Source organism: Oryctolagus cuniculus, chromosome 16 (assembly GCF_051225735.1).
Source record: "Oryctolagus cuniculus isolate XC-2025 breed Fujian yellow rabbit chromosome 16, ASM5122573v1, whole genome shotgun sequence".
In the NCBI taxonomy this organism is placed as follows: domain Eukaryota; kingdom Metazoa; phylum Chordata; class Mammalia; order Lagomorpha; family Leporidae; genus Oryctolagus; species Oryctolagus cuniculus.
In genome coordinates, this window is record NC_142882.1 from 11,676,239 (window position 1) to 11,690,836 (window position 14,598).

The window sequence follows — 14,598 nt, forward strand, 5'->3', positions numbered from 1 at the left end:
ATATGAAATAGATGTTTAAGAAAATAGTCATTAAAAAGCAACATAAGGAAAAAGTCATATGTTAAACATACTTTACTGGCTATAGCTTTGTAAGTTATATGTGCCCAGAAATTTAACTCCACATATTTATATTTAAGTATTTTGTTATTTGTATAGTAGGGTCTTCCTTCTTCAGTATCTCCACTATTTTCAAAAACTTTTCCTTTGATTGTCACTTATTTTGGGGAGTGTCTTTTTTCCCTAAGTTTCAGAAAGTTGACTAAACATGAGTAAATAAAGGCTAAAAATTTTTACTAAAATAAACATATATATTCACTACAGTTTCCTAAGAACCACTCTGCACTCAGAAGAGCTGAAGGTACCTACCCAAACATATATTTTTACAAGAATGCTCAGAACAATCTGTTCATAACACTGAAAGTGTGGAGACAACAGAAATAGACATTTGTGAATGAATAAATTGAGTGTGGGAAATCCGTAAGAATGAATGTTATACAGCTATAAAAATAACGAAGGATACCTGCTATAAATTGGATGAATTGAAAATGCAATGCCATCTAAAAGAATTTAGATCCAAGAGGTCATATGTTATCTCATTCCATTGCTAGGAACTGTCCAGAATAGGTAAACCCATAGCAACTAAAAGAGATGAATGGTTGCATGAACCACATTCATGGAAGCTTGCAAGCGGCTGCTTGGTGGAGAAATGCTTTGAAAATAGGTGATGCACCATTTGGCTGACTGGCTCACATAACACACCCCAACTATGTGTTGCCTACAAGAAACACATCTCTCTAACAAAGAGGCATGCAGACTGAAAGTGAAAGGTTGGAAAAAGATATTCCATGCCAACAGAAACCAAAAAAAAGCAGGTGTAACCATATTAATATCAGACAAAATAAACTTTAATACAAAAACTGTTAAGAGAGACAAAGAGGGACACTATATAATGATTAAGGGTTCAATTCAACAGGAAGATGTAACTATTATAAATGTATATGCACCTAATTACAGGGCACCGGTCTATTTAAAAGATATGTTAAGGGACTTAAAGGGAGATTTAGATTCCAATACAATAGTACTGGGGGACTTCAATACTCCACTCTCAGAAATAGACAGATCATCCGGACAGAAGATTAACAAGGAAACAGCAGATTTAATTGACACTATAGCCCAAATGGATCTAACAGATATCTACAGAACTTTCAACCCTACATCTACAGACTTAACATTCTTCTCAGCAGTGCATGGAACCTTCTCTAGGATTGACCACATACTAGGCCATAAAGCAAGTCTCAGCAAATTTAGAAGAATTAGAATCATACCATGCAGCTTCTCAGACCACAGCAGAATGAAGCTGGAAATTAGCAACTCAGGAAACCCCAGAAAGTATGCAAACACATGGAGACTGAAAACATGCTCCTGAATGAACACTGGGTCATTCAAGAAATCAAAAGAGAAATCAAAAACTTTCTGGAAGTAAATGAAGACAACAACACAACATATCAAAACTTATGGGATACAGCAAAAGCAGTATTGAGAGGCAAATTTATAGCAATAGGTGCCTATATCAAGAAATTGGAAAGGCACCAAATAAATCAGCTTTCAGCGCACCTCAAGGACCTAGAAAAACTGCAGCAAACCAAACCCAAATCTAGTAGGAGAAGAGAAATAATTAAAACCAGAGAAGAAATTAACAGGATTGAATCCAAAAAACCATTACAAAAAATCAGCCAAGCGAGAAGCTGGTTTTTTGAAAAAATAAACAAAATTGACATCCCATTGGCCCAACTAACTAAAAAAAGAAGAGAAAAGACCCAAATCAATAAAATCAGAGATGAAAAAGGAAACGTAACAACAGACACCACAGAAATAAAAAGAATCATCAGAAATTACTACAAGGACCTGTATGCCAGCAAACAGGAAAACCTATCAGAAATGGATAGATTCCTGGACACATGCAATCTACCAAAATTGAACCAGGAAGACATCAAAAACCTAAATAGACCCATAACTGAAACAGAAATTGAAACAGTAATAAAGGCCCTCCCAACAAAGAAAAGCCCAGGACCAGATGGATTCACTGCTGAATTCTACCAGACATTTAAAGAAGAACTAACTCCAATTCTTCTCAAACTATTCAGAACAATCGAAAAAGAGGGAATCCTCCCAAATTCTTTCTATGAAGCCAGCATCACCTTAATCCCTAAGCCAGAGAAAGATGCAGCACTGAAAGAAAATTACAGACCAATATCCCTGATGAACATAGACGCAAAAATCCTCAATAAAATTCTGGCCAATAGAGTACAACAACACATCAGGAAAATCATCCACCCAGACCAAGTGGGATTCATCTCTGGTATGCAGGGATGGTTCAACATTCGCAAATCAATCAACGTGATTCACCACATTAACAGACTGCAAAAGAAAAACCATATGATTATCTCAATTGATGCAGAGAAAGCATTTGATAAAATTCAACACCCTTTCATGATGAAAACTCTAAGCAAATTGGGTATAGAAGGAACATTCCTCAATATAATCAAAGCAATTTATAAAAAACGCACGGCCAGCATCCTATTGAATGGGGAAAAGTTGGAAGCATTTCCACTGAAATCTGGCACCAGGCAGGGATGCGCACTCTCACCACTGCTATTTAACATAGTTCTGGAAGTTTTAGCCAGAGCCATCAGACAAGAAAAAGAAATCAAAGGAATACAAATCAAGAAGGAAGAAGTCAAACTATCCCTCTTTGCAGACGATTTGATTCTTTACTTAGAGGATCCAAATAATTCTACTAAGAGACTATTGGAACTCATAGAGGAGTTTGGCAAAGTGGCAGGATATAAAATCAATGCACAAAAATCAACAGCCTTTGTATACACAAGCAATGCCATGACTGAGAAAGAACTGCTAAGATCAATCCCATTCACAATAGCTACAAAAACAATCAAATACCTTGGAATAAACTTAACCAAGGACGTTAAAGATCTCTACGATGAAAATTACAAAATCTTAAAGAAAGAAATAGAAGAGGATACCAAGAAATGGAAAAATCTTCCATGCTCATGGATTGGAAGAATCAACATCATCAAAATGTCCATTCTCCCAAAAGCAATTTATAGATTCATTGCAATCCCAATCAAGATACCAAAGACCTTCTTCTCAGATCTAGAAAAAATGATGCTGAAATTCATATGGAGGCACTAGAGACCTCGAATAGCTAAAGCAATCTTGTACAACAAAAACAAAGCCGGAGGCATCACAATACCAGATTTCAGGACATACTACAGGGCAGTTGCAATCAAAACAGCATGGTACTGGTACAGAAACAGATGGATAGACCAATGGAACAGAATTGAAACACCAGAAATCAACCCAAACATCTACAGCCAATTCATATTTGATCAAGGATCTAAAACAATTCCTGGAGCAAGGACAGTCTATTCAATAAATGGTGCTGGGAAAACTGGATTTCCACGTGCAGAAGCATGAAGCAAGACTCCTACCTTACACCTTACACAAAAAGCCACTCAACGTGGATTAAAGACCTAAATCTGCGACCTGACACCATCAAGTTACTAGAGAACATTGGAGAAACCCTTCAAGATATTGGCACAGGCAAAGAGTTTCTGGAACAGACCCGGGAGGCACAGGCACTCTAAGCCAAAATCAACTATTGGGATTGCATCAAATTGAGAAGTTTCTGTACTGCAAAAGAAACAGTCAGGAGAGTGAAGAGACAACCGACAGAATGGGAAAAACTATTTGCAAACTATGCAACAAATAAAGGGTTAATAACCAGAATCTACAAAGAGATCAAGAAACTCCACAAAAACAAAACCAACAACCCACTTGAGAGATGGGCCAAGGACTTCAATAGACATTTTTCAAAAGAGGAAATCCAAATGGCCAACAGGCACATGAAAAAATGTTCAAGGTCACTAGCAATCAGGGAAATGCAAATCAAAACCACAATGAGGTTTCACCTCACCCCGGTTAGAATGGCTCACATACAGAAATCTACCAAGAACAGATGCTGGCGAGGATGTGGGGAAAAAGGGACACTAACCCACTGTTGGTGGGAATGCAAACTGGTCAAGCCACTATGGAAATCAGTCTGGAGATTCCTCAGAAACCTGAATATAACCCTACCGTTCGACCCAGCCATCCCACTCCTTGGAATTTACCCAAAGGAGTTTAAATTGACAAACAAAAAAGCGGTCTGCACCCTAATGTTTATTGCAGCACAATTCACAATAGCCAAGACCTGGAACCAACCTAAATGCCCATCAACGGTAGACTGGATAAAGAAATTATGGGATATGTATTCTTTACAATACTATACCGCAGTAAGAAACAATGAAATCTCGTCATTTGCAACAAAATGGAGGAATCTGGAACACATCATGCTGAGTGAAATAAGCCAGTCCCAAAGGGACAAATACCATATGTTCTCCCTGATTGGTGACAACTGACTGAACACCAAAAAGGAAACCTCCTGAAGTGAAATGGACACTATGAGAAATGGTGACTCGATCAGCATAGCCCTGACTGTTAATGGACAACTTAATACATTATCCCTCTTAGTATTTTTTTTTGTCTGTTCTACTTAATATGACTGGTTTAATTCTGTAATTATCACACAGTTATTCTTAAGTGTTGAAAATTAAGTGAAATGTGATCCCTGTTAAACATAAGTTCAATCCCATCAAGGTGGCATGTGCCAATGCCATCTCACTATTCCAAGTGATCAATTTCAGTTCACAATTGATCATAATGAAAGGACTAAGAGTCAAAGGGAGCACATAAACAAGTCTAGTACCTGCTAACACTAACCGATAGAGTAAATAAAGGGGAGAGTTATCCAACATGGGAAGTGAGATACTCAGCAGACTCATAGAATGGTGGATGTCCTAAATAGCACTCTGGCCTCAGAATCAGCCCTAAAGGCACTCGGATCTGGCTGAAAAGCCCATGAGAGTATTTCAGGCATGGAAAGCCAAGACACTCTGGTAAAAAGTTCTCTGAGTGAGATCCCAGTGGAAAGAACAGGTCTTCAAAGAGGGAGGTACCTTTCTCTGAAGGGAGGAGAGAACCTCCACTTTGACTATGACCGTGTCTAAACAAGATAAGAGTTGCAGAACTCAAGGGGCTCCATAGCCTTGGAAACTCATGACTGGAGCATAGGGAGATTACTGATGCCATAAACAGGAGTGTCAATTTGTAAAGTCAACAACAGGAGTCACTGTGCACTTACTCCTCATGTAGGATCTCTGTCCTTAATGTGCTGTACATTGAGGCTTAATGCTATAACGAGTACTCAAACAGTATATTTCACTTTGTGTTTCTATGGGGGTGCAAACTGTTGAAATCTTTACTTAATGTACACTAAACTGATCTTCTGTAAAAAAAAAAAAGAAAGAAATTATCAACTCCCAACTTGACTCTCACTGGGATTAAACATGACAATAGGTCTGATCTGATTTCATCATCATTAAAAAAAAATCATCTATTATTTTTCACTTTATGTTTCTGTGTGGGAGCAAACTGTTGAAATCCTTACTTAATGTATGCTAAGCAGATCTTCTGTATATTAAGATAATCGAAAATGAATCTTGATGTGAATGGAAGGGGAGAGGGAGTGGGAAAGGGGAGGGTTGTGGGTGGGAGGGACGGTATGGGGGGGGAGCCATTGTAACCCATGAGTCATACTTTGGAAATTTATATTCATTAAATAAAAGATAAAAAAAAGAAAATGGGTGATGCAAAGGGCTTCAATCTACACAGACATGAAAATTGCAAAAACTTGTGAAAATATTATATGCAAAATCATTGTAGAATGAGACTGTGGAAGTATGATAATACCACTTTCTTGTACAATACTTCATTGATTCATATTGGGTATATGAATTTCAGCAAAATAGAAACATCATTCTTTTTTTTGTTAATAAACCTCATACTTTATTGATATTTCCTCAGTTCTAACCAAGTATAATTTTCTTTTTCTTTTTTTTTTTTGGTGATTATTGGGCTTTTTCTTTAACTTATACTCAATGCATATAGATTTCCAAAGTACAGCTTATGGATTACTTTGGCTTCCCCCGCCAATGACTTCCCTCCCGCCCGCAATCCTCCCCTTTCCCGCTCTCTCTCCCCTTCCATTCATATCAAAATTCATTTTCAATTGTCTATATACACAGAAGATGAGTTCAGTATACATTAAGTAAAGATTTCAACAGTTTGCACCCACACAGAAACATAAAGTGAAAAATACTGTTTGAGTACTCGTTATAGCATTAAATCTCAATGTACAGCACATTAAGGACAGAGATCCTACATGAGGAGTAAGTGCACAGTGACTCCTGTTGTTGACTTAACAAATTGACACTCTTGTTTATGGCCTCAGTAATCACCCTAGGCTCTTGTCATGACCTGCCAAGGCTATGGAAGCCCCCTGAGTTCACTGACTCTGATCACATTTAGACAAGGCCATGGTCAAAGTGGAAGTTCTCTCCTCCTTTCAGAGAAAGGTACCTCCTTCTTTGATGACCTGTTCTTTCCACTGGGATCTCACTCACAGACATCTTTCATTTCGGTCCTTTTTTTCCAGAGCGCCTTGGCTTTCAATGCCTAAAATACTCTCATGGGCCTTTCAGCTGGATCCGCAAGCCTTTAGGGCTGATTCTGAGGCCAGAGTGCTGTTTAGGACATCTGCCATTCTATGGGTCTGCTGTGTATCTCGCTTCCCATGTTGGATTGTTCTCTCCCTTTTTTATTCTATCAGTTAGTATTAGCAGGCACCAGACTTGTTTATGTGATCCCTTTGACTCTTAGTCCTTTCATTATGATCAATTGAGAACTGAAATTGATCACTTGGACTAGTGAGATGGTATTGGTACATGCCACCTTGATGGGATTGAACTGGAATACCCTGGTATGTTTCTAACTACCATTTGGGGCAAGTCAGCTTGAGCATGTCCCAAATTGTACATTTCTTCCCTCTCTTATTCCCACTCTTATATTTCACAGGGATCACATTTCAGTTAAATTTCAACACTTAAGAATAATTGTGTATTAATTGCAGAATTAAACCAGTCATATTAAGTAGAACAGACAAAAAATACTAAGAGGGATAATGTATTAAGTTGTTCATTAACAGTCAGGGCTATGCTGATTAAGTCACCGTTTCTCATAGTGTCCATTTCACAACAGGTTTCCTTTTTGGTGTTCAGTCAGTTGTCACTGATCAGGGAGAATGTATGATATTTGTCCCTTTGGGACTGGCTTATTTCACTCAGCATGATGTGTTCCAGATTCCTCCATTTTGTTGCAAATGACTGGATTTCATTGGTTTTTTTTACTGCAGAATAGTATTCTAAAGAGTACATATCCCATAATTTCTTTATCCAGCCTACCGTTGATGGGCATTTAGGTTGGTTCCAGGTCTTGGCTATTGTGAATTGTGCTGCAATAAACATTAGGGTGCAGACCGCTTTTTTGTTTGTCAATTTAAATTCCTTTGGGTAAATTCCAAGGAGTGGGATGGCTGGGTCGAACGGTAGGGTAATCTTCAGGTTTTTGAGGAATCCCCTGTCTGACTTATATAGTGGCTTGACCAGTTTGCATCCCCACCAACAGTGGGTTAGTGTCTCTTTTTCCCCACATCCTCGCCAGCATCTGTTGTTGGTAGATTTCTGCATGTGAGCCATTCTCACTGGGGTGAGGTGAAACCTCATTGTGGTTTTGATTTGCATTTCCCTGATTGCTAGTGACCTTGAACATTTTTTCATGTGCCTGTTGGCCATTTGGATTTCCTCTTTTGAAAAATGTCTATTGAGGTCCTTGGCCCATCTCTTAAGTGGGTTGTTTGTTTTGATGTTGTGGAGTTTCTTGATCTCTTTGTAGATTCTGGTTATTAACCCTTTATTTGTTGCATAATTTGCAAATAGTTTTTCCCATTCTGTCAGTTGTCTCTTCACTCTCCTGACTGTTTCTTTTGCAGTACAGAAACTTCTCAATTTGATGCAATCCCAATAGTTGATTTTGGCTTAGAGTGCCTGTGCCTCCCGGGTCTGTTCCAGAAACTCTTTGCCTGTGCCAATATCTTGAAGGGTTTCTCCAATGTTCTCTAGTAACTTGATGGTGTCAGGTCGCAGATTTAGGTCTTTAATCCACGTTGAGTGGCTTTTTGTGTAAGGTGTAAGGTAGGAGTCTTGCTTCATGATTCTGCACGTGGAAATCCAGTTTTCCCAGCACCATTTATTGAATAGACTGTCCTTGCTCCAGTAATTAGTTTTAGATCCTTGATCAAATATAAGTTGGCTGTAGATGTTTGGGTTGATTTCTGGTGTTTCAATTCTGTTCCATTGGTCTATCCATCTGTTTCTGTACCAGTACCATGCTGTTTTGATTACAACTGCCCTATAGTATGTCCTGAAATCTGGTATTGTGATGCCTCCAGCTTCCTTTTAGTTGTACAAGATTGCTTTAGCTATTCGAGGTCTCTAGTGCCTCCATATGAATTTCAGCATCATTTTTTCTAGATCTGAGAAGAAGGTCTTTAGCATCTTGATTGGGATTGCATTGAATCTTTAGATAGAAACATCATTCTTTCCTGTGTGAAACTGGAATAAGAACTCTAAGCAATGGCCAAAGAGAAAGTAATCAAACGATAGGGGACACAATTATAGAATCATTCCTATGTAACCATAGAAACTACCTACATATGTGATAAAGATACCGTTTCAAAATAGTTAGGATGTAATTATTTAATAAGAGGTTTATGAACAATACAGTGTCCAAAGAGAAGACTGCTCAAGGACAAATTGACTCTTCTATTTGGGAAAGAAATTCTACTTATTTTTTTTTTAACTTTTATTTAATGAATATAAATTTCAAAGTACAGCTTATGGATTACAATGGCTTCCCCCCCATAACTCCCCTCAACCCACAACCCTTCCCTTTCCCGCTCCCTCTCCTCTTCCATTCATATCAAGATTCATTTTCAATTCTCTTTATATACAGAAGATCAGTTTAGCATATATTAAGTAAAGATTTCAACAGTTTGTACCCACGTAGAAACACAAAGTGAAAAATACTCTTTGAGTACTAGTTATAGCATTGAATTGCAATTACAGCACATTAAGGACAGAGATCCTACATGAGGAGTAAGTGCACAGTGACTCCTGTTGTTGACTAAACAAGTTGACACTCTCGTTTATGGCATCAGTAATAACCCTAGGCTCTTGTCATGAGCTGCCAAGGCTATGGAAGCCTTTTGAGTCACCGACTCTTATCTTATATGTAGACAAGCTCATAGTCAAAATGGAAGTTCTCTCCTCCCTTCAGAGAAAGGTACCTCCTTCTTTGATGACCTGTTCTTTTTTTTTTTTTTTTGACAGAGTGGACAGGGAGAGAGAGACAGAAAGAAAGGTCTTCCTTTGCCGTTGGTTCACCCTCCAATGGCCGCTGTGGCTGGTGTGCTGTGGCCGGTGCACCATGCTAATCTGAAGGCAGGAGCCAGGTGCTTCTTCTGGTCTCCCAAGGGGTGCAGGGCCCAAGCACTTGGGCCATCCTCCATTGCACTCCCGGGCCATAGCAGAGAGCTGGCCTGGAAGAGGGGCAACGGGGACAGAATCCGGCATCCCAACTGGGACTAGCACCTGGATGCTGGTGCTGCTAGGTTGAGGATTAGCCTGTTGAACCTCATCACTGGCCAACCTGTTCTTTCCACTGGGATCTCACTCGTGGAGTTCTTTCATTTAGGTCATTTTTTTTTGCCATAGTATCTTGGCTTTACATGCCTGAAATACTCTCATAGGCTTTTCAGCAGGATCCGCATGCCTTAAGGGCTGATTCTGAGGCCAGAGTGCTGTTTCTGCTTCTGCCATTCTATGAGTCTGCTGTGTATCTCGCTTCCCATGTTGGTCGTCCTCTCCCTTTTTTATTCTAGCAGTTAGTATTCGCAGACACTAGTCTTGTTTATGTGATCCCTTTGGCTCTTAGTCCTATCATTATGGTCAATTGTGAACAGAAATTCATCTCTGGGTCTAGTGAGGTGGCATTGGTACATGTCACCTTGATGGGATTGAATTGGAATCCCCTGGTATGTTTCTAACTCTACCGGTTGGGGCAAGTCAGCTTGAGCATGTCCCAAATTGCACATCTCTTCCCTCTCATATTCTTGCTCTTATATTTAACAGTGATCACTTTTCATTAAGTTTAAACACTTAAGAATAACTGTGTATTGATTACATTATTCAACCAAAAGTATTAAGTAGAACAAACCAAAAATATACTAAGAGGGATAAGGTATTACGTTGTTCATTAACAGTCAGGGCAAAGACTGATCAAGTCACCGTTTCTCATAGTGTTCATTTCACTTTAACAGGTTTCCTTTTTCGTGCTCAGTTAGTTGTCACCGATCAGGGAGAACATATGGTATTTGTCCCTTTGGGACTGGCTTATTTCACTCAGCATAATGTTTTACAAATTCGTAACAGGGATCACTTTTCAGTTAAAATTTTAACACCGAAGAATAATTGTGTGTTAATTACAGAGTTCACCAATAGTACTTGAACCAAAAAATACTAAAATGGATAATGTATTACATTGTACATCAACAGTCGGGAATATGGCTGATCAAGTCACCATTTCTCATAGAGTCCATTTCACTTCAACATGTTTCCTGTTTGGTGCTCAGTTAGTTGTCACTGATCAGGGAGAACATATGATATTTGTCCCTCTGCTTCTGGCTTAATTCACTGAGCATAATGTTTTCCATATTCCTTCATTTTGTTGCAAATGACCGGATTGCATTGTTTTTGACTGCTGTGTAGTATTCTATGGAGTACATGTCCCATTATTTCTTTATCCATTTTACTGTTGATGGGCATTTAGGCTGATTCCAGGTCTTAGCTATTGTGAATTGAGCTGCAATAAACATTAAGGTGCAGACGGCTTTTTTGTTTGCCAATTTAATTTCCTTTGGTTAAATTCCAAGGTTTGGAAAGCTGGGTTGTATGCTAGGGTTTTACTCATGTTTCTGAGGAATCCCCTGTCTGACTTGCATAGTGACTTTACCAGTTTGCATTCCCACCAACAGTGGGTTAGTGTTCCTTTTTCCCCACATCCTCGCCTGCATGTGTTGTTGGAAGATTTCTGTATGTGATCCAATCTCACCGGAGTGTTGTGAAATCTCATTGTGGTTTTGCTTTGATTTTCCCTGTTTGCTAATGATCCTGAACATTTTTTCATGTGCCTGTTAGCCATTTGGATTTCCTCTGTTGAAAAATGTCTATTGAGGTCCTTGGCCCATCTCTCAAGTGACCTGTAGTAGCACCTTGACAGTAGGCACTCCATTTTGTAGCACTTGAGACTCCATTCTGGGAAAGCACCCCTCCCCCCCACTGTGAGACTCTGGTCTGAAACTATGATCTCAAATATTCGGACAATAGCAGTACACTACATCACCCTTGGCAGAGCACAAAAACCCCCTAGCATGATTGCTCAAGCTTGAAAGTAGAAAGGTTGCACCTGGGTTAATGATGAATATGTGATTTGTCTATGTCTTACCTATAATTTGGATTAATGTCAAGATCATAATTGATAATTGTACGATTGTAACTGGTATTGTCAAGATTATAATGGATATTAATTTCACTTAGGACTTTTTTTATGTTGACTCCAGTAACTATGTACTCTCTTTTGATTTTAGGAACCGTGTATCCCCCCTCCCGATTCTGTGGTTTTTGCCTTTATAAACCCTGTGCTTTAGTTCCTCGGGGCTCCTCTGTTCTTGCACGTTCAGAGAGCCCCAGCATGCTGGATCAATAAATCCTTAACCCTTTGCTGATTGCATGAGAGAGTCTCTTGGAGTCATTCTTGGGGGTGGCAGACATTTTTTTAAACTCTAACAGACCCTCTGTTAACAAGAGCCAACAGGAAATACAGGATCCCTTCCCTCCCGGCCTGCCTCCGCCGAAGCCACCGCCCTGTGGGGCAGGATGCTGGAAGAGTCCTGGGTGTGTGTGGACTCAGGACAGGGCAGCCTCCTTCTGTGGTTGCTGGGCTTGTGAACACTGCAGGATCTTTTGGCTTTCCACGTCTCTAAAATGCTTTTCAACTATTTTGCATACATGGCTCAGTGCACTCCCCTCTTTGCCTTTACAGTTTTCCACTTGATATGGGGGTGTAATAACAACTTCTTCCATAACTACAATGTTTTTTTCTTGCCACTTACAGTCTTTATTGGTCTTGTGGATGGTCTGGAAGAGCTGCTGGCCCTCTAGGCAGACACCAGCACTGATTGCATAGGCCTGGCTCAGCTTCTTGTCCTTCTCCATCCGCGCTTTGCTGGCAAGCTTACTGATATTGAGTGAAGCTAAGGGAGGAGGGGTTTCTGTGCGGTTGTTCATAATTTCCACTTCTGAAACATACTGTAAGTTTATGAGCAAGATGTCTGTGTGGTTGGGCTTTCCGCTGGAAGAGGGACATTTTAAAGCCAGCATTTTGGACTGGTAGTCGAAGGCTACCACCTCGCCCTGCAACCGCTGCTCCTGGCACATCTGGCACAACACCTGGCTCCCATCGCTGAAGTACTCGCCCCAAGGAGCTGCCATCTTGGGAGAGCAGCCGCAGCCAGCCTGAAGTAAGCATTCTAAACATTAAGGAAATGTATTTCCCCTGTTGAATCATAGAAACTTTGGATTTGTTTAAAATCTATTAAGAAAACCTGCTTATCTAAATAAATTTTAAATGTCAATTTATAGAAAGAGGGACTGCAATACTCAGGTAAGTTTAATTGGAGAGAAAGAATACCCTTGGACCTGGGATGCAGTCAGGTCCTCACACATCCTGGGGAAGAAACTCAGAATCATGCACAAGGATGATTCAAATCCTGGCATCAGGAGAGATAATTCACAGATGTCCATCTCCACGCATCCTTTATAATCTATTTCCCAGTCACAGGCACAGAGCATCAGGGCAGGGTGCTTTCCTGATTTCCTGGGATGGAGAGGGATAAAGCAATAAAATGACCAGAGGTCTGACCTTTCCTGACAACAGAGACACAAAGGCGAGTTCTTGGCAAAGTGACTGACTTAGAAATGTCTCAATTTGGCTACTAGCTGTGTCTTTGAATCACTAGACTGTCACACACATTAAATAGGCTGAGGACACAGCTATCCTGGGACTTGGTTGTGCCCTACACAGAGACCAGTTCTCCCTGCAGAGGGCTGACCCTGCAGACAGTATCTACCCCATGTTCTCCCTATTTCAGCTGACACTCTGGTCTCTGACTCAATGCTGGAGATATCTTGACATGTCATCATCTCTGATTTTTCTCTACCTACAGCTTTACCACTTGCACACTTCAGTGGATCTGAAGGTCAGCAGCTGCCAAAATTCTCTGAAAATAAATGTCTACAAAGATGGTCTGTAGAAAGAGGCACAACTCGATGCTTATATTCAAGCCAGGAAATACAGTGTCAGCATTTTGGCAAGTTGAAGATCGTGTGTATGTGTTAGGTATCATTGTGACTGCATGTGAGTGTATTTTGTGCCTGTGTGTTCTGTCCCTATTGGTAATTCTGAAAAATGTATTGGAGGAAGGCAGACCAATGAAATCAGAGGTCCTCACCCTTGTGCTTCCATAGAATTTTTCATTTGCTCTCCAGCCTTTTAGAAGCAGAGGGCAGGTATCAAGATTTTTGTGTCCACCCCATGAGCACATCCCTTTGATCCAACTCTTGGGGTCTTGGCATTGGTGAGACTGTTGGGACCCAGAACCACTACTGCCACTGTCCAGATCTGCCAGGAGAGGTGCCTATCTATTCTGATATATGCACTACCTCATTAAATGTTGTTGCCTTTCTCATCATTGTTCCACCTAATGCCTGACAATCTAGAACCTCTATTTCACTTTGTTACCCTTTGGAATGAGCTTCTTTCACTGCCCAATATTTCCCTGTTTACCAAGGTTGTAGCTTGTATCATTGTGTTGATGTTTTTCTCATAACACTTAGGCCTACTTTTTGTATTAGTATATTTCTGTTTGATCTTAATAAGACAGGAATTTAATGAGTGTATATTCTTCAGTCTTCAGGTTTTCTACTAACTTTATGCATGGTATAGAATAGCTGACAACTTCCCATTTGGGGAAAGCAGATTAAGTTATTCAATATTCAGCTGATAGCAAGAGCTAAAAGTAACCCTGGGGTGAACAAATGTATCCTCCATAATAAAAAAGTGTATCACTAAGGTAAAATGATTAAAGAAAAATTTAATTCATCACTCCTATCATTAAAATAAATATAATGACACATTGGAAGACTCCGTTGCATAATTTTTTTTTTTGACAGGCAGAGTTAGACAGTGAGAGAGAGAGAGACAGAGAGAAAGGTCTTCCTTTTTCCATTGGTTCACCCCCCAAGCGGCCGCAATGGTCAGCACGTTGTGGCCAGTATGCTGCACCAATCCGAAACCAGGAGCCAGGTGCTTCACCCTGGTCTCCCACGTGGTTGCAGAGCCCAAGGACATGGTCCATCCCCCACTGCACTCCTGGGCCACAGCAGAGAGCTGGACTGGAAGAAGAGC

At 40.1% G+C, this 14,598-nt stretch overlaps 1 pseudogene; it reads right to left on the minus strand.

Annotated features, from left to right (window-relative positions):
* Positions 1–12,038: 12,038 nt before the first annotated feature.
* Positions 12,039–12,623, minus strand: LOC100356948 (protein LSM12 pseudogene; annotated as a pseudogene).
* Positions 12,624–14,598: the final 1,975 nt, after the last annotated feature.